This window comes from Schistocerca serialis, chromosome 2, assembly GCF_023864345.2.
Source record: "Schistocerca serialis cubense isolate TAMUIC-IGC-003099 chromosome 2, iqSchSeri2.2, whole genome shotgun sequence".
NCBI classification, from domain to species: Eukaryota; Metazoa; Arthropoda; class Insecta; order Orthoptera; family Acrididae; genus Schistocerca; species Schistocerca serialis.
Window position 1 is genome coordinate 122,220,433 of NC_064639.1, and position 21,614 is coordinate 122,242,046.

Sequence of the window (21,614 nt, forward strand, 5' to 3'; positions counted from 1 at the left end):
ATCGTGCAGCCCGCCTCCAGTGGTGTCGCGACAGGCGTGAATGGAGGGACGAATGGAGACTTCTTGTCTTCAGCGATGAGAGTCGCTTCTGCCTTGGTGCCAATGATGGTCGTATGCGTGTTTGGCGCCGTGCAGGTGACCGCCACAATCAGGACTGCATACGACCGAGGCACACAGGGCCAACACCCGGCATCATGGTGTGGGGAGCGATCTCCTACACTGGCCGTACACCACTGGTGATCGTCGAGGGGACACTGAATAGTGCACGGTACATCCAAACCGTCATCGAACCCATCGTTCTACCATTCCTAGACCGGCAAGGGAACTTGCTGTTCCAACAGGACAATGCACGTCCGCATGTATCCCGTGCCACCCAACGTGCTCTAGAAGGTGTAAGTCAACTACCCTGGCCAGCAACATCTCCGGATCTGTCCCCCATTGAGCATGTTTGGGACTGGATGAAGCGTCGCCTCACGCGGTCTGCACGTCCAGCACGAACGCTGGTCCAACTGAGGCGCCAGGTGGAAATGGCATGGCAAGCCGTTCCACAGGACTACATCCAGCATCTCTACGATCGTCTCCATGGGAGAATAGCAGCCTGCATTGCTGCGAAAGGTGGATATACACTGTACTAGTGCCGACATTGTGCATGCTCTGTTGCCTGTGTCTATGTGCCTGTGTTTCTGTCAGTGTGATTGTTTGATGTATCTGACCCCAGGAATGTGTCAATTAAGTTTCCCCTTCCTGGGACAATGAATTCACGGTGTTCTTATTTCAATTTCCAGGAGTGTATTTACTACTACTCCTTAAGCTTCGTGTAAACAGTAACGCGTGCTTTATACTCTAAGCCGAAAGTGTACCTGCAGTTCGAAAATTATAGACGTAAAAAAACTGAGTCTCATCAGTTACAGAAGAAGTGCCAAGGTGATCTGTAGGAATCAGCGCGCGCAACTCCAATCCCGTTCCAAGGCGGCTGCGAACAGATTCCTCGGATTTGGCTCTGGAGACAAGGGCGACGTATTTTTAGTTGCTTAAGCCCCGATCTAAGCTGCTTAAACTTCCCCAAGAGAACCCGAGACGACCTGAGAGCGGCAGACAGCTAATTGCATATGCATCGACCCGCCTCTCGACTGCCAACCGGAGGCGGTCCGGGGTCCGTGCGCGCTTCGGCAACGGCAAACAGCAGCCGGGTCATCTGCGAGGCCGCCCCCACCTGACTGGGGTTACGCAACTTACCACTCCACACCGGAGATCAAAGGGACAGGCGCTGTCCGCCAATTAATATTCAGCTCACTGCAGCGTAATGTCAATGTTCCTGTTTTCGCCTCCGTGACTCTGAGGCACTCAAAGAGAGTTGAAAACTTCATTTAACCTTGGCATATGAATATTATATTTCATTTAAATGTTATGAAATTATTTGTGAGGCTATTTCTCTGCAGTGTACGCGTCTACGGAACTGAAACGATTACGATAAATAGTACACATAAAAAGCAAAGAAAACTTTTATTTTATTCTTTAGGAATGGTAAAACTGGTGGTTTTGCTTGTTATAGAATAGTATTTGCATAATCTAAAACCACTATTTAGTTATATGAGGTTTTTTTTCAGCATCCGACTGGTCGCGAGATAGAAGCCACACAGAAAATGGACAGTTTTTTATCTGCAATATTCAGCTGTATCTCCCAGCTACTTCGCCGATCTCAGTTCGACATTTGTCGTAGCATGGTACGAACTCTCCAATACCTTCGTCATAGGCAGCCATATGTGATTTCTGCCAATTCTCTACGCTGGCCTTCGGCTCGTTGTCCATGCCACAATGCTGATCTCTTAACCAGCGGTTTATCTGAGCATAGAGATGACAATTCAGTGCTTCCTAAGGCCTTGTATTTATGTCTTTATATATAAATCATTGTCCTATTTGATAAAAAGCTTGATATTCATTGCGAAGGCGTATGGAACGTTCTAGAAGATCGTGCGTTGTCATCATTATCAAGAGATTGTTGTCATTAACAAAATTACGTACAAATGCTGGATTGAATGTATAATAAAGAAACTGAAGGGATAAATATTTGGCAGAAAATATTACAATGCTGTGGAAGTGTTGGCAAAGGTGGCCGGCGCCTCTAATTAATTACAATCGAGTAACGAGTTAACACAGAAAACACCTTTATCTTAAGAAACAGCTCAAAAGTTATTACTAAGTGATGTATTTTCATTTGTTATTTATTTTTGTGTGTTTCTATGCAATTAATAGTCCTATTAATTACATTTATAATTGACGTTCCAATTGTTTACACCTCACAGTTTTGCAAATTACAGAATTTGAAGCCTTATTTGTACGTTCTATGTATTTAATCGGATAAAGCACGAACTCTGTACTACCATTACATGTTAGTAACGAAATCCAAACTGTGATTAGTTACGTGGCTACAATAATACGAGAGACATTATTGTAATTAAACTTCAGTTCTTTACACGCGAATGGAAAAACTGGTAGAAGCCGACCTCGGGCAAGATCAGTTTGGATTCCGCAGAAATATTGGAACACGTGAGGCAATACTGATCCTACGGCTTATCTTAGAAGTTGATTAAGAAAAGGCAAACCTAAGTTTCTAGCATTTGTAGACTTAGAGAAAGCTTTCGACAATGTTGACTGGAGTACTCTCTTTCAAATTCTGAAGGGGGCAGGGGTAAATTACTGGGAGCGAAAGGCTATTTACAATTTGTACAGAAACCAGATGGCAGTTATAAGAATCGAGGGACATGAAAGGGGAGCAGTGGTTGGGAAGAGAGTGAGACAGGGTTGTAGAATCTCCTCGATGTTATTCAATCTGTATATTGAGCAAGCAATAAAGGAAACAAAAGAAAAATTCGGAGTAGGTATTAAAATCCATGGAGAAGAAATAAAAACTTTGAGATTCGCCGATGACATTGTAATTCAGTCAGAGACAGCAAAGGACCTGCAAGAGCAGCTGAACGGAATGGACAGTGTCTTGAAAGTAGCATATAAGACGAACATCAATAAAAGCAAAACGAGGATAATGGAATGTAGTCGAATTAAGTCGGGTGATGCTGAGAGAATTAGATTAGGAAACGAGACTCTTAAAGTAGTAAAGGAGTTTTGCTATTTGGGGAGCAAAATAACTGATGATGGTCGAAGCAGAGAGGATATAAAATGTAGACTGGCAATGGGAAGGAAAGCGTTTCTGAAGAAGAGAAATTTGTTAACATCGATCATAGATTTAAGTGTCAGCAAGTCATTTCTGAGAGTATTTGTACCGAGTGTAGCCATGTATGGAAGTGAAACATGGACGATGAATAGTTTGGACAAGAAGAGAATACAAGCTTTCGAAATGTGGTGCTACAGAAGAATGCTGAAGACTAGATGGGTAGATCACATAACTAATGATGAAGTACTGAACAGAATTGGGGAGAAGAGGAGTTTGTGGCACAACTTGACAAAAAGAAGGGACCGGTTAGTAGGACATGTTATGAGGCATCAAGGGATCACAAATTTAGCATTGGAGGGCAGCGTGGAGGGTAAAAATCGTAGAGGGAGACCAAGAGATGAATACACTAAGCAGATTCAGAAGGATGTGGGTTGCAGTAAGTACTGGGAGATGAAGAAGCTTGCACAGGATAGGGTAGCATGGAGAGCTGCATCAAACGTGTCTCAGGACTGAAGACCACAACAACATGGCTCAAGTTTGATCGAGCTATGTTACTTGGCAGTGGCATATCGTGCGAAAGTCACTTTCGTCCTTAAGTTTCGCACACGAAAGTACAATCAAAACTACGCGACTGTGGTGCTGCAGGCGGCGCCAAGACACACAACAAAAATACGAGCTACAAAGAATGAAACCAACAAATAAAGAAAACGAGAAATGTCTTTCACTCTCGGATTTACTCCACCAGCATATTAAATTCACAAAAGCAAGCTACTACAGCAGACGTAGAAATCAGTTCTGAACGGTCCAAAGCTGACTTTGCTTGGTCTCTTCCGACTAACTCTTACCGAAGTCCTCACAGACCACCGAAGACGCGAATAGCCTGCTACGAGATCCTGCCTTGAACAATCAACCTACGGTTAAAGGAGATGAGGCAGAGTGAATTTGGCGTTTCCCGCCGGTGTGCCTCTCGGAAGTCCATCTCCTCACAACATTTTCCGCTCAAGAGCGCCCGGCTCGGTTAACGGCGCGGAAAACCTTCTGAGAGCGCGCGCGCAATTTTGCAGTTAAGTTAATTTGGCGTCAGTTATTAAATTGGGGGAGCGGCAAAGACACAAAACGAAACGTCGGGAGTGGAGGGGGAGGCTGTCGGAAGACGGGGACCGGTGTAGACGGTTTTGTGTCGATTACAACGCGGCAGCAGGCGGGGCTGCGACAGAAGCCGGGGGCTGCCTGCTAGCGCAGTATCGCGTCACACGCACGGGTTAGCGTGAACTACAGGGGCGGGTATTTGCACTGCGAGAGGATGCGCGGGCGGCAAGTGAACGCGGGCCCCTCTTCGGCCCGTTCACCCTCTGCTATTTGCACGTCACCCGGTACCCAGGTAGCAGAAGATTCACCACTTGCCAACTGCCAACTCTCAAAACACACACACACACACACACACACACACACACACACACACAGAGAGAGAGAGAGAGAGAGAGAGAGAGAGAGAGAGAGAGAGAGAGAGAGACGGAAATTACTGGCAACAAGTCACAGAAACTAATCTGTAACGTAAAAGTAAAATATATACAGTCGAAACATGGGGCCCGGCAGTTTACGGTCGTTATAGCTGATAGTCGCACAACCCAGGTTTTCGCCGTTTTTCGGTAAGGTTTTCGTATCTGTATGTCTCGAACACGGTGTTGGGTTGGGTTGTTTTGGGGGAAGAGACCAGACATAAAGGTCATCGGTCTCATCGGATTACGAAAGGATGGGGAAGGAAGTCGGCCGTGCCCTTCCAAAGGAACCATCCCGGCATTTGCCTGGAGCGATTTAATAAAATCACGGAAAACCAAAATCAGGATGGCCGGACATTGGATTGAGTTGGATGATCAACGAGACAAAATGTTGAGCATGTTTAACACTTGTTGTAAGTGCCGTGTAGCGTAAAAGTTATGAACGACACAACTTCGTTCAACGTAGTGTATTACAAAAATTGATCAACACTAGAAAAATGAAAAGACCATATTCTACACATAAATTATACGATGGCTTACATTCTCCCCAGACAACGGCCTTGCCGCAGTGGATACACCAGTTCCCGTAAGATCACCGAAGTTAAGCGCTGTCGGGCTTTGCCGGCACTTGGATGGGTGACCATCCGGGTCATCATGCGCTGATGCCATTTTTCGGGGTACACTCAGCCTCGTGATGCCAACTGAGGAGCTACTCGACCGAATAGTAGCGGGTACGGTCACAATAAACCATCATAACGACCGGGAGAGCGGTGTGCTGACCACACGCCCCTCCTATCCCCATCCTCATTGAGGATGACACGGCGGTCGGATGGTCCTGATGGGCCACTTTTGTCCTGAAGACGGAGTGCTTTACATTTTCTCCAATGTTTCTCTTGGAAATGTTATACAAATGTGATGTACTGTATCTAACACATTTGAAATATATAGCACACATAATCACTATCATTTCACTTCCAAGGTTTGAAAAAATAACATATATTATAATGTATTTCTCTAGTTCTGCACAGTCACAGCAGAGACAGTCTTTTTCAGTTTTTTAACCACAAGCGGCGTTCACAAAGAAACGAGACGGAGTCTGGAATGCGGAAACCGCTTACAGAAGGGTAATATCGTGGCGTGTGTAACGAGGTGTGGTTCCGACCAGAGCGTGGAAGTTCACAGCCCATCGATAGAGGCCACGTGCGCACGTCACTATACAGAGCTGCAGCAGCATGCATCAATCGGCCAACGCTCCCAGTTGCATTGCAAACAGTGACAAGGAGGCGTCAACAGAAGAGCTGTTGTTCGTTTTCTGACAGCGGAAGGAATAGGAGGAACGGACATACGTGGACGAATGTCGCAAGTGAACAGCGGGCAGTGCGTGTCCCTTGCAAGGGTCGAGGCGTGGCACAAGCGCTTCAGGGAAGCGATAGAACAGGCACCAATTTGATCCTGCAGCCACTGTGAATCAAGACGCAAAGAATTCCAGCGGCGCAAGTTGAAAATTTGTGCCGGACCGGGATTCGAACCAGACTCTCCTGCTGATTTGGCACATGCGCTGAGCACTTTTTTTTTTTTTTTTTTTTTTGTCATCAGTCTACTGACTGGTTTGATGCAGCCCGCCACGAATTCCTTTCCTGTGCTAACCTCTTCATCTCAGAGTAGCACTTGCAACCTACGTCCTCAATTATTTGCTTGACGTATTCCAATCTCTGTCTTCCTCTACAGTTTTTGCCCTCTACAGCTCCCTCTAGCACCATGGAAGTCATTCCCTCATGTCTTAGCAGATGTCCTATCATCCTGTCCCTTCTCCTTATCAGTGTTTTCCACATATTCCTTTCCTCTCCGATTCTGCGTAGAACCTCCTCATTCCTTACCTTATCAGTCCACCAAATTTTCAACATTCGTCTATAGCACCACATCTCAAATGCTTCGCTTCTCTTCTGTTCCGGTTTTCCCACAGTCCACGTTTCACTACCATACAATGCTGTACTCCAGACGTACATCCTCAGAAATTTCTTCCTCAAATTAAGGCCGGTATTGTATATTAGTAGACTTCTCTTGGCCAGAAATGCCATTTTTGCCATAGCGAGTCTGCTTTTGATGTCCTCCTTGCTCCGTCCGTCATTGGTTATTTTAGTGCTTAGGTAGCAGAATTCCTTAACTTCATTGACTTCGTGACCATCAATCCTGATGTTAAGTTTCTCGCTGTTCTCATTTCTACTACTTCTCAGTACCTTCGTCTTTCTCCGATTTACTCTCAAACCATACTGTGTACTGATTAGACTGTTCATTCCGTTCAGCAGATCATTTAACCCTTTTTCACTTTCACTCAGGATAGCAATGCCATCAGCGAATCGTATCGTTGATATCCTGAGCACTACGCCATCCTGACTCAGAGGTCACGGCAACTGCACGGACTACCCTGTAGGCCTCCCGTGAGTCAAATTCTCAGCTTATACCGCACACTACTGATGTAGTGGCCCTGCTCCTTAGCCTCAGTACTCGGGGCATCTCGCCAGTTCCCGTAGGAGTTCGAAGTTAGTGTGCATCTGCACTGTAGTGATCACTGGCATTCATCGCTAATGAGCTTGGGCACTACATAAGATGCGCGTGGTAAAAGTTGAGAATTTGGTTCTGCTAAGAGGCAAGCTCAGGTAATGCATGTGATCGTCTTGATCACTGTGTCCAGATGACATACCAGTCAGCGCATCCGCTTAATACGCACAAGACCCGGGTTCGAATCTCAGTCCGGCATACATTTTCAACGTCCTCCACTGATGTCCACGGGTAGCTAATGTCTTCAGTTCTCTTATGTCAACGTAAATTACGTAGGAATAAGCATGTGGAGGACCTCAAGTGGAACGGCCGAATGAAACTAACTGCAGTAAAAATAGATACCTATCGTGTTCCACGTGCCCTGTCTACTACAGCTACGATAGTGGTGTATATTTCTCCAGCCACCTGACGAGCTACGAATTTGGCAATTTTAAACAATTTTAAAAAATATTTCCAGTGTTTCTTAGTAGCTAAAATTCTGACTTTTTCGGTATACGAGGTGCATTCAAGTTCTAAGGCCTCCGAATTTTTTTCTCCGGACTGGAAAGAGATAGAAACATGCGCATTGTTTTAATACATCCCAGAGGTGGCAGCACCGTACGGCAGATGGAATTTTACCGCCAGCGGCGAGAATGAGAACTGTTTTAAATACTTAAAATTGCGACGTTTTCCTTACTTGAACAGCGTGCAATCATTCGTTTTCTGAATTTGCGTGGTGTGAAACCAATTGAAATTCATCGACAGTTGAAAGAGACATGTGGTGATGGAGTTATGGATGTGTCGAAAGTGCGTTCGTGGGTGCGACAGTTTAATGAAGGCAGAACATCGTGTGACAACAAACTGAAACAACCTCGGGCTCGCACAAGCCGGTCTGACGACATGATCGAGAAAGTGGAGAGAATTGTTTTGGGGGATCGCCGAATGACTGTTGAACAGATCGCCTCCAGAGTTGGCATTTCTGTGGGTTCTGTGCTCACAATCCTGCATGACGACCTGAAAATGCGAAAAGTGTCATCCAGGTGGGTGCCACGAATGCTGACGGACGACCACACGGCTGCCCGTGTGGCATGTTGCCAAGCAATGTTGACGCGCAACGACAGCATGAATGGGACTTTCTTTTCGTCGGTTGTGGCAATGGATGAGACGTGGATGCCATTTTTCAATCCAGAAACAAAGCGCCAGTCAGCTCAATGGAAGCACACAGATTCACCGCCACCAAAAAAAATTTCGGGTAACCGCCAGTGCTGAAAAAATGATGGTGTCCATGTTCGGGGACAGCGAGGGCGTAATCCTTACCCATTGCGTTCCAAAGGGCACTACGGTAACAGGTGCATCCTACAAAAATGTTTTGAAGAACAAATTCCTTCCTGCAACAAAAACGTCCGGGAAGGGCTGCGCGTGTGCTGTTTCACCAAGACAACGCACCCGCACATCGAGCTAACGTTACGCAACAGTTTCTTCGTGATAACAACTTTGAAGTGATTCCTCATGCTCCCTACTCACCTGACCTGGCTCCTAGTGAATTTTGGCTGTTTCCAACAATTAAAGACACTCTCCGTGGACGCACATTCACCAGCCGTGCTGCTATTGCCTCAGCGATTTTCCAGTGGTCGAAACAGACTCCTAAAGAAGCCTTCGCCGCTGCCATGGAATCATGGCGTCAGCGTTGTGAAAAATGTGTACGTCTGCAGGGCGATTACGTCGAGAAGTAACGCCAGTTTCATCGATTTCGGGTGAGTAGTTAATTAGAAAAAAAATCGGAGGCCTTAGAACTTGAATGCACCTCGTATTACAGGGCGGGGATGGACCACTCTCTTTTGCGACGATACTCCGTCGCTTGTGAGGAATGGTGTCAAGAGCCCTCTGGAGATGTAGAAATATGGAATAAATTTGAGGTGCCTAGTGGTCTGTCGTGAGAATTTGTGGAAGTCGTCTGAAACACACCACTGAGTCTGAAAGAGTGTCAGTCATTACACACACACACACACACACACACACACACACACACACACACACACATACACACACACTCTCTTCCAATGGAGTTAGTTGCCGAGTCGTGATGCGCCGGTCTGCATGACTACTGGCATTAGTGCGGTTCAGCGTGACGGGAGCAGTGGGTGCGACAGGATGTTCCCAATGTGGCCGATGATCGGCTTCAGTTTCTAGACTTATATATTCATTGCCTAACAGTATTCTTGTCAACGGCGTTATTATCACGCGCTGCACACAAAAGTCGGTGGATGTTCAGCAAGGTTTCTTTTTCCAAGAATTCAATTACAGTACGTGGCTTGCAATGCAAGTCTCGTGTAAACTCCATTTTGATGGTTAACACGGCTCTGGCATCACTCAAATTGTTCGAAACTTCTGGCACGTGCAGGAAGTTTTTCTATACACACCGTGATTCAAAAGTCATCTTCCCATAGGACAAACAGGCTGAACCAGAACTCCAACGACAAACTTTCATCGGTGGTAATACGAGCCAAAACATGAAAAAAATTCGAGTACAACATGGGCTCTGAAACGCATACGTTAAGAGCTACGAGCACTTCATCATCTTAGACACTCCGAAACAAATATTTTCCACAGCAAGTTCTTTGCTTTTCATATTTTGAGGGGTGGTAGTACGGACGAAAACAAGTACAAAATGTCCAGCAAACATCGGTTCTAAAACGCAGACCTTACGATCTATGAGCACTTGTTCACCTGCACTACTGTGCAACAAATCTCTTCTACTGAACAAGTACCAGTAGCGCTTAAGGTATTCACTTTGGAGCCGTTGTTTACTGGACATTTTTTTTCTTGTTTTGGTGCATACTACTACCTGGAAACATATGCAAAGCAAAGACTCGTACTACGAAAGATTTGTTACAGAGTATCGAAGATGCGGAAGTGCTCATAGCTCTTAAGGTATGCGTCGGCTGGTCCCGGTGGAGGTTCGAGTCCTCCCTCGGCCATGGGTGTGTGTGTGTGTGTGTTTGTCCTTAGGATAATTTAGGTTAAATAGTGTGTAAGCTTAGGGACTGATGACCTTAGCAGTTAATTCCCATAAGATTTCACACACATTTGAACATTTTTAAGGTATGCGTTTTTGAGCCCATTTTACTGGACTTTTTTTGTTTGTTTTGGTCCTTAACTTCAGCTCTGTAAGTTTTTCGGTGGAGTTCTGGTTCGCCATACGTATCCTATGCGACATGTTTTTTGAATTAACAGCCGGCCTTTGTGGCCGAGCGGTTCTAGGCACTTCAGTACGGAACCGCGCTCCTGCTACGGTCGCAGGTTTGAATCTTGCCTCGGGCATCGATGTGTGTTATGTCCTTAGGTTAGTTAGGTTTAAGTAGTTCTCAGTCTAGGGGACTGATGACCTCAGATGTTAAGTCCCATAGTGCTCAGAGCCATTTGAACCATTTTTTTGAATTACCCTGTGCATTAACGGCTACAAAAAACTGGGGAAATATTTAGTAAACTAGCCTCGTCTGTACGTAGCTACATTCCGAAAAGATGTATTACATTATATCCAGAAAATCAGTGAAAAGATTTGACGACTCCTATCATACAGAAATAAGTTACTTATTTCTATTTAGTTCTATGTTTTCTTTCTCTTCCACAAATAAATCAATTTCAGTTGCTGTACCTATCTGTGCCACTGCTCTTGCAATCGTTTTCCCACACTTTACCTTGAGCGTACCTGTTACTGTATTCAGCGCTGTTTTTCCACAAAACCAACAAAATGAATATCGAACTAATGATGAAACGTCCCCTTTGAACAATTGTACACGTGACTGGGCTTAAACTGACACACAATATTTTTAGCGCAACGCAATCTGACTTTCAAAAATCCCTACAAAGGAATGGCCCTGACTAACATTAACCTATACGTTTCACAAATCACTTACCTCACAAAAATCTTGGTTACTCGAACTACTGCAATACAGCGAGCGCCACTACTGCCAGCTAAATAAAAGATTCAAACTACGGAAGGCACTAACTACTGATAGGCATAGTTAGCAAATGAAAGATTTTAATAGAGAACAAACAATGTATTTACCTTAATAGTGTTGAAAAATCATAATATACATAGCAGTTCATGACATCCAGCCTTACAAATTTCAAAACTCCGCCATTTCTCTCCCCACGTCCACCACTGCTGGCGGCTCACCTCCAACTGCGCAACGCTACGTGCTGTTAACAGCCAGCTGCCCAACACTACAATGGCAGACAACAATGCAAACTAGCCACAGACTGCACACAGCACAGCCAGTGGTTTTCATACAGAGCGCTACGTGGCGTTACCAATAAGAAAACCTAAACAGCCTACTTACATAGCCCCCATGCTCCCCACAAAAAATTTTACAAATTGTTCTGGGCAGTGGCCAATAATGGTTTGATAAAATTTTTCATAATTACAATAACAAAGATATCAAATGCACACACTTATTGATACAATGTTGGTCAAAAGCGAACATTTTCTCACAGTCCATAAAGACAGTCCTGATCATTCATCACAGTAAAATTGCAGTGTTTTTCTCAAAGACTGAGCAGTAAAAGAAAATGCACATGGAAGTAGTGGATTTCCATGCCGTCTTGAAGAAGTAGTGTTGTCCTTCCAACAGAAAGACAGTGCTGACTCTCGACATGCAGACAGGTAATGGGCCACAACAGAGCAAACCCACAGCAGAGTCAGTCGAAGTTTTGAAGAATATTGGTAGGTAGGTCATCACAGAGCAGACCCACTGTAGTCCTGGAAGAAATTACGGTATTGGTGGGCCACCAGAGGTGCAGACCCACTGCAGTCCTTGTAGAAATAATGGTACTGGTGAGTCAGCAAAGGTGTAGACCCACTGTAGTCCTTGTAGAAATAATGGTATTGGTGGATCATCAAAGGTGTAGACCCACTGTAGTCCTTGTAGAGATGGCCAGCAGCCATCTGCTGCGACCGTGCAGGTACACAATCACCATCGAAGAGTCTTGTGGACAATGTAGCAAGTCCATAACCACTACTTATGCACTCACAAAGTTTTTGGAATTGTCCTTAAAACCAGCGATGCTATTATCCAGTCCCTTGCTGAATTATTAACACACGTGCAAACACTAACAGTTCCTACTTCTCACATATAGTCCATATACTATGACCAACAGAAACGTGTGCAGTGAAATGTAACTTACAAGTTAATAATATTATGAACTGGTGTCAATTACAATTTTATAACATAAGAATACAATTACAAAGGTACAAAATACATCATTAAAGAACATAATAGTACAGATAACATTTGTAGTAATACATGCTTTACAAAAGAATAGAAATAGACGTATACATCAGTGTTGCAGGAATTATGACATAAGTAAATAAATAAAATAATGAGAATAGTTCTTGAAACATTAATTTCACACATGATCATTAAAACAAAACAGAATAAATAATGTCTAAGCATCTTTACAAGGTAAATAACATATTATCAGAAAAATTCTACAACATAAATCTTATTAGCTAAACACATACAGACAGGAAAAAGACAAATACACAAGGATACATAAACACATAGCGGAATAATACAAAAGGAAAGACAGGGTTCGTTTTTAGAGTAACATTTGGTACTGCAGTCCAACCCAAAACTTCATTCCACAGATCTTTCGTCTTATTTCAACGTTTTTTCCACCAAAAAAATCCAATCCAAGCATGCTTTCTGTATTTATATGTTCACATATTTATTACCTCATTATTTATTTTCCATTATCTTACCTCATCATTTATTTCCAAGAAAATCCTACCTTAACCTGTTGTTCCTAAACCATACTTTTTTGTTGATATCCTCTTTCAAAGTACTTTTTTGGCCAAACCATTTTCTTATAGCTTCTCAATGCATTTCTTCCAATTCATCAACACTCGTTGTCTTATATAGCCTACCCCCTCTTCAGCTAACTTAAATCTACTGAGCTCAGATGCTAAACTAAGGGACGAGGCAATGCAGCAGCACAAAACAATTAACACAAACAGCAATGACAAAAAAATGCAGATTTGCAAAGCAAGCAGCATTATAGAAATTAGCAAAGCAATTGCAATATTACAACTAATATAAGGCAATGTGCAGCAAACAAGAAAAATAAATCAGTAGTAAAACTGGCTTAACAGAGTAATAAAAAGTGAAATTCAGTAGCACTATGCCTGGCAAACAGCAGCAGCAAATGTAATAACTTATATCTAAACATGACATAGCTCAAGCAGAAAAAATATTACAGTAAAAATGGCCATGTTTAATACCTATGTCACATCTTAACACTAGGGTGATGCATAACGAGAACTTACGCTATCAGATAAGTTACCAAATCGTAAAAAAAATTATTTATGCAATTCCTGTGAAGGGAAATGTCTATTTATGTGCCCTCGTTTTCTTGGAAGTAGATCATAAATTTATAATTGACTGGATCTTAATAGTCATCAAAAATCATTATATATATATATATATATATATATATATATATATATCAGTTCATGACATCTAGCCTTACAAATTTCAAAACTCCGCCATTTCTCTCCCCACGTCCACCACTGCTGGCGGCTCACCTCCAACTGCGCAACGCCACGCGTTGTTAACAGCCAGCTGCCCAACACTACAATGGCAGACAACAATGCAAACTAGCCACAGACTGCACACAGCACAGCCAGTGATTTTCATACAGAGCGCTACGTGGCGTTACCAATAAGAAAACCTAAACAGCCTACTTACAATGATCATCCCTGGTTTGCCTGGGTACAGAAGTACAGAAGTAACCGCACAACCAGTGCAGAAATTTTCAACTGCTACTCGCTCAGACGTGGCGCACAGCAGAAACTGGAGCACGCCGCTTTCATCTGACAGTGATGTGGTGCACCACAAGAGTCGGTTACGTCGCGTCAGAGCAGCAGGATTATGTTTGTTCGGTCTGATGTTGCAAGCTAGATGCAAGCCTCATGACACGCCACACGCACGCCGGGATGCTTGCCACGTTAACAAATTCACGCTGGCGCACAGCGGGCCATCTCGCTTCAGAACGTTTTGACCACAGGAAAGTGAGTATAAAAACCTACAATACTGTGTTGTTTTTAGATTCTTTGGATCGCCGATTAGGAATTCGATTTCGGACTTACAAAATTCAAAATGGCGAACCCAATTCGTTAGATCAAAAATTATCAATTTGGGGGATTCGAGTAAAACGTCGGGGATATTGTGACGTCGCTGATAACACATTAGAAGTCGAAATTGCAGCAGCGAAATGTTTTATTCGATATTTTACATTTTTCAATCGAAATCTGTTTATCTTCTTCAATTGTCATTTTATGAACTCTCGAGATGAATCGTTCCGAAGATGGCAGCAATCGACAGAATACGAAATGCATCGTTTTCTTACGGGAATGTTTGCGGGTAAAATGTTCACGGTAACGCCGGATATCCTCGAACCGAACTTCCTGCGTATCTTCAGACAGCCGACGAATCGGCAACGGAGCAGCTTCGATTATCCGGTCATCAAAATTATGCGGTCTGATGTCGGCAGCGGGCATCATTGCAGATTATCGTGAATCCGGTGAATTTGGCACCCGACTTTCGAGAAATATACGTTCTATCAGAGTTCTTGATATGTATGTTTTAGTTCTAGAGTTTTCTTACTAAATCTGACTAGTTCTGCAGAATTTTGCGCAAAAAAGAATGCCACTCGGAGAAATTTTAATCTTGCAAAAAAAATTTGGCGGTTTGCGAAAAACATTATGCCCATAATTCCTAACAGCTCCCCAAAAACTCTACAGAAAACTCTAACGACATGTTTTTATGCAGGTAACAGTTTATGATGTATAATTGCAATAATGAGGGTCCCTTTTTTTACTGCGTGGCACTACCGTACAGTAGAGAAATGACCGACCAGTAAAAACGTGGAAATATGTGCGCGCAAACATATTTGAACTCGTAAACTATACTAAAGTGCGCGTCATTTTTGTTGACGGCCGAGTTTAGGTACGTTCTGCGCATCTGACGTCACAAAACACAGTCAGCCAATGAACAGAGAACGACGTTGCCCGATCTCGACTGCAGTGCAGAGCATGGACGAGTGTCTTCAGTTTTAGAAACGTTCAGTCATAAATAAAGTAATAGAACAAAAGCAATGTCTTGATAGCAGACTTTCTTTTATACTGCTTTTTCGCAATAAAGAACAGCGGTAATTGTTTATTTCCTATTGTACTTCGACGAAGCGTGAGTAATTCATAGTTATACCAACAGTGTTTGTCAGTATTTTGCGTCACGTGTTATACTCCTCATGGCATTATGTAAGCAGACGAGCCGTGATAGCGTAACGGTGAAGGTGTTTGGCTTGTACGTGACAGGTTATGAGTTCAAACCTTGTGTGGTGCTTAATATTTCCATTATTTAAAAACAATATCGAAGTGCCTTACTTCACGAATTATATTCGTTTATTTGCTATTTTTTGAAATTTCTAGTGCTTTGTCTCTTCATTAACCCTTTCGCTGCTGCAGACGCGCGCTCCCCGCATTCCGCGCTGTGCGCGATTTTGTCATCACTGCACTGCTCGCCTGTGCAGACACATGGTGTTCCCACTGCTTTGACACGCTTATCATTCGATTTCACAAAAACTATTTGGCCCAAAACTTTGATTTTTACACGGCTTCTTGACTGATACCTTCCCCCCATAAATGACTTAATTTTGTTTCGATGTTGAACGCAGTTATTATGCAGCATTAAATGTAGTAAACCATTGCACGAAATTTTGAAGAGTTTGCAGAGGTAGAAGTCCATAGCGTATACTTTCCGTATGGTCGATTTTAGTTGCCACAATGTTGAGAATGAAATGTGGACAAGATACCTAAATTTCATATAACGTTTACTGTATAACAATATCTCATTTAATTTAAGTACCACATAGGTGTCGTATGTAATATTGAAAAATATTCCGTCTTTCGCGACTGTAATAAAAGTTTTATTTACACCGGACGCGTCTGGTTTTATTTTAAAGCACTTCAATCAATGAAAGGTATGGCACATACACAATGGTACTCATGTTCTCTTTCTTGTTTTTGTTCCACAGTCGCAGTTTTACCAATGGTACTGAAATATATTCCTCCTCTGCAACTGTAATAAGCGTCTTATTTAGACCAGACGCGTTTTTCTCTTTTGAAGCATCTTCAGTGGACAGTATTTTGTCTCCTCAATTGCCAAGTCACCTATCGTAGTTTTGTGCTGCGGTAACACAATATTCATCGTTTGTGTCGGCTGATCGGTGTTTTAGCAAATAAATGCTGTTTGTGTGTGCCACACGCAAAGATTGTATTTGACATAGCTCAGAGCACTTCACTGATACACAGTATATTCAAGTCCTAATGTTTTTGTAAGTCCACAGTTTTGCTTAATGTATTTTGTCTACTTCCTTTTGATTGATTGAAGTGCTTTAAAATAAAGCCAAACGTGCTCAGTGTAAATAAAACTTTTGTTACAGTCGCGAAAGACGGAATATCTCTCAATATTACATACGACACCTTTGTGGTACTTAAATGAGATATTGTTATACAGTAGATTTTATATGAAATTTAGGTATCTTGTCCACATTTCATTCTCAACATTGTGGCAACTAAAATCGACCATACGGAAAGTATACTCTATGGACTTTTACCTCTGCAAACTCTTCAAAATTTCGTGCAATGATTTACTATATTTAATGCTGCATAATAACTGCGTTGAACATCGAAACAAAATTAAGTTATTTATGGGGGGAAGGTATCAGTCAAGAAGATGTGTAAAAATCTAATTTTTGGGCCAAATAATTTTTGTGGAATCGAATGATAAAGAGTGTCAAAGCAGTCGGAACACGATGTGTCTGCACAGGCGAGCAGTGCAGTGACAAAATCGCGCACAGCGCGGAATGCAGGGAGCACGTCTTTGTAGCAGCGAAAGGGTTAATGCGGCCGTGGTGGCTTTACTTTATGAACTGCGCGCTCCCCCCTAAACGTAAGCTTGCGAACTATGCTATACTATGGCGCTGCTTCTATTGGCGCGTGCGTCGTGTGCAACTGGCAACGCAGCAATCTCCCGCGTCTGGGCGGGCATGCGTGAGCCGCCAAGATAAAAGAATTGAACTATAGTAGGAGAGCTATTTACAAAAGTGGAATTACGCAGAGGGTATTTTGTGGTCAACGATTTCGGATAACATCGTTAGTAGTTTAGTTTTAAGTCGATGTATGTCATTACACCGGTTAAAAAAGTCATAAACTTACCTTCTAGAGTCCTACCCACCTTATTTTGTCCTAACAACATGACAGGATCGCTGTCATGTCTTTTACTGGTCACACAAACAATCTCTGAAAAATGGGTCATTCTCCGATTCACAGTTTACCGTCAACTGTCACGGCACGTACCAATCGACTTGAGATTGGAATCACATCGCAGCATCTGGCAAGCATACACCAGTGCAGTCCACACAATATTTCGCGGGACTAAAGTCGGAACGCGAACCTTCTTTTTATTTTCCTGTTATTTCCAGCTTCCGAAGCTAGTTGGCCCACTGCGTGGCTCTGCGAATTGTCTTTCTCGCCGTGAGGCGGCGCCGCGTTTTCAAACGCCCTGGGCTGTTATTTTAATACATTGAACAAAAAACATCACATAAAGTAATTATACAGTATATTAATCATAAATTATGCGACATTTCATTTGTTCAGAAAGCTCTCTCGTTGAAGGACCACACAAAACTGTATTCAGCAGAGAACGGATGGCGGTTATCGCTGAAACAACCGATTTTCGGTTACGTCGTTTTTTTTTTCCAACGTCAGTTTAACCTGAGTGTTAAAACCACTTATAATAACAGGTTTCTGAAATAACTGATTTTCAGTTTGCTGTTCTTGTTATGTTCTGTAAGAAACGTACAAATCGAACAAACATTGAAAAATTTGGAATCCCTCAGTTTCGAGATACACAGAATCAAAATATTAAATAAGGAAATAAAAGGAAGCTTAGTCCGTCCACCGTTCGCTCCTTTTCTCGAAACGTGACACGTGATTGAGTACTAAAAATGACCACTATTCTCCTATAGATTTTAATTTTTTTAAACTCTGCTAAACAATCACGTCGTAATCCAGGTTCATACCACTTTTTGAGCATTACTAATAGTCAGTCCCAAAGGATAAAAACTGAGGCTGCAGAACTGTTTTTTATGTTAATTTGTCGGTTTCCAGAAGTTACAAGCAGATAAAGGCACACATTATGTAGGCACAGGTAACAGGCCTACTTTATATTTTTATTGTAAACTATGAATTATTAAGTTTCATGTTGTCTCTTTACATTATGTCGCTAGTTTGTTGTGGTTCCTCCAGTTCTCTTAAAGAAGATGGAGCATTGTACTTCATCGATACCGCACTTTGCAAAATGCTTCCAGACTGGATATGGTGACATTCAGTAACACAACTAATATCGGACGATAACAGCGAGGAACTACCGTACATACCAGGCACCTCTCGCACACTGCACGTACACACATACCATCCGGTATGTCATACCACATAGTAAAAGTACATTATTGTCTCCGTAATGCTGAACCAATTTTTATGCCTTGTGTTCGTTACTTATTTTCGTCGGCATTGTTATTAGAACAGCACTGGTCACTTTTCCCATTTTCTATAATAACGCAGTAAAATTACTCGTTTTTTAAAAAACGTTTTATTTAAAAACCAAAAGAAATTAGCACTGTTATTATGACCAATATATATTTTGGTTTTTACCAGTTTATTAGTAACAAACCTGTTATAACCGAAACTAAACAAATACCGAAAAATACTAGTTATTCACTAGTAATTCAGAACTAAAATACTGGTATCAATTTCGACCTATGAGTTTTTACATTCCTAACTGAGAGCCGTTACTGTATTGTTGGTAGCACAATTGATAGAGTCGTGCACCACGGATGATACATGTCGCCCGATGGGATATCCTAGCGAGAGGCACTGGTGGTAACCATCGGCGTATGATAATCCGGATGACCTCACACTTAGGCCATCCAGTAAAGGAAAAAACCACTTCTTAATGGTCGCTGCCCGACGAAATTTTACGAACAAAAATAACTCTTTTTTGAAAATGGTTTATCTAAAAACCAAACAAATTAGCACTTCTACGATGGCTAACAGGTATTTCGACTGTTAACCCGGTTATTAGCAACGAATAAAAAAACCTGTTATAACCGCAACAAATCAAATACCGATTATTCAGAACTAAAATACCGATATCAGTTTCAGCCTATCGGTTTTTCCCATTCCGAATTAAGAGCCGTTACTGTATTGATGGTAGCATAGTCGCTGAGTCCAGCGTGAACCTCCGGCGGTACAAAAATGTTCAAATGGCTCTGAGCACTATGGGACTTAACATCTGAGGTCATCAGTCCCCTAGACTTCGAACTACTTAAACCTAACTAACGTAAGGACACCACACACATCCATGCCCGGGGCAGGATTCGAATCAGCGACCGTAGCAGCAGCGCGGTTCCGGACTGAAGCGCCTAGAACCGCTCGTGAATATGTTAATCCGGCCGGTGCCCTGCCTCACGCGTATGTAACCCAGTAAAGGGAACATCACTTCTTGAAGGAAGCTGGCCGGCGAAAGCTGGCGCTACCGAAGCAACAGCGGCGCTTCACTCGGCACAAAATGAAGACCCGCGCTGTCTGGGTTACGAGCAGACAGGAGCGTGCCGCGTAATTGGGAACCAGGTGAAGAGGTGGGGCCGTATCACAAGGCTCTCCACTCTGCGTCCCCCGCCTCCAGCGCGCCGCCTCCTGGAGGCAGTTAGCGCGGCAAGTGGGGGCGGTTCTCGAGCTTCTGATTTACGGCCGTCGCGAGGCGTAACTCTTTCCCCGATGCAATCGTACCCGGCGACGCGCCCCTCAGCTCTCGGTTCAGCAACGGTCCGAAAGGTCAAAATAAAGAAAGGGGTGAGGGGGGGGGGGGCGGCCGCAGCGGGGGAAAGAAAAGCGCGCGACGGGTTGGCACTGCCATGAATATGGAAACAGCCGGCGCGCCGCCAGGCAATAGTACTTGCAAATGCTGGCGTAATTGAGCGGCGACCGCCCCCAAGCCGCCCTGGGGCGGTACGCCGGCGCGGCCGTGGATTAACGCCTGCGATTTACGCAGTCGTGGCGACTGCCGCGTACGACTCGGCATCGAACGAAACGTATGGATCGATTACTCGCAACTTCTATCGTAAGAAACAGTACCGTAGTCGTAAAAGGACTGAAATAAGTGTATCGATACCTTGAGAAAGAAGAAACCTTGGATAACAGAAGGAGTACAGCAATGTAGATCACATAAGAAACAGAAAGTGCAAGGAAGGAAAAGCAAAAAGGCTGAAAGTAGATTGGACAAATCTAAAAAGAAATAGTCGCTGGAAGGAGTAACGCCGAAACAGCTTTCAGCGAAATTAAAAGCAAGCGAGTAGACATGAAAATTACTGCTTCAGTTGTAAGGCTTTTGTAATCCACGACGGGTTTCGGACTCTGCGTGTACACGGCTACTCTGCAAATCGCACTTAAGTGCCTGGCTGAGGGTTCATCGAACCATCTTCACAATATTCCTCTATTGTTCCAAAGTCGAACAGCGCGCGGAAAAAATGAAAACCTATATCTTTCACTGCGAGCTCTGATTTCCCTTATACGAGGGTGAGTCAAAGGAAAAACTTAAATTTTTAAAAAATATTATTTATCATGCAGAAGTGGTACAAAGCTGTATCACTTTCCAACATAATCTCCCCCACGCTCAATGCAAGTCCTCCAGCGCTTACAAAGTGCATAAATTCCTCTAGAAAAAAAATTCTTTTGGTAGTCTGCGCAACCACTCATGCACCGCGTGGCGTACCTCTTCATCAGAACGGAACTTCTTTCCTCCCATTGTGTCTTTGAGTGGTCCAAACATATGGAAATCACTTGGGGGCAAGGTCAGGTGAGTATGGTGAATGAGGAAGGCACTCAAAATGTAGGTCTGTGATTGTTGCAAATGTTTTACTGGCAGTATGGGACCTTGCATTGTCATGTTGCAAAAGGACACCTGCTGACAGCAATCCACGTCGCTTTGATTTGATTGCAGGCCGTAGATGATTTTTTAGGAGACCTGCGTATGATGCACCGGTGACAGTGGTCCCTCTACGCATGTAATGCTCCGAAATGACGCCTTTTTCGTCCCAAAAGAGAGTCAGCACAACCGTGCCTCCTGATGGTTCTGTTCGAAACTTCTTTGGTTTTGGTGATTAGAAATGGTGCCATTCCTTGCTCGCTCTCTTCGTTTCCGGTTGGTGGATGTGAGCCCAGGTTTCGTCCCCAGTAACGACTCTTGGAAGGAAGCCATCACTTTCTCGTTCAAAGCGCCGAACAA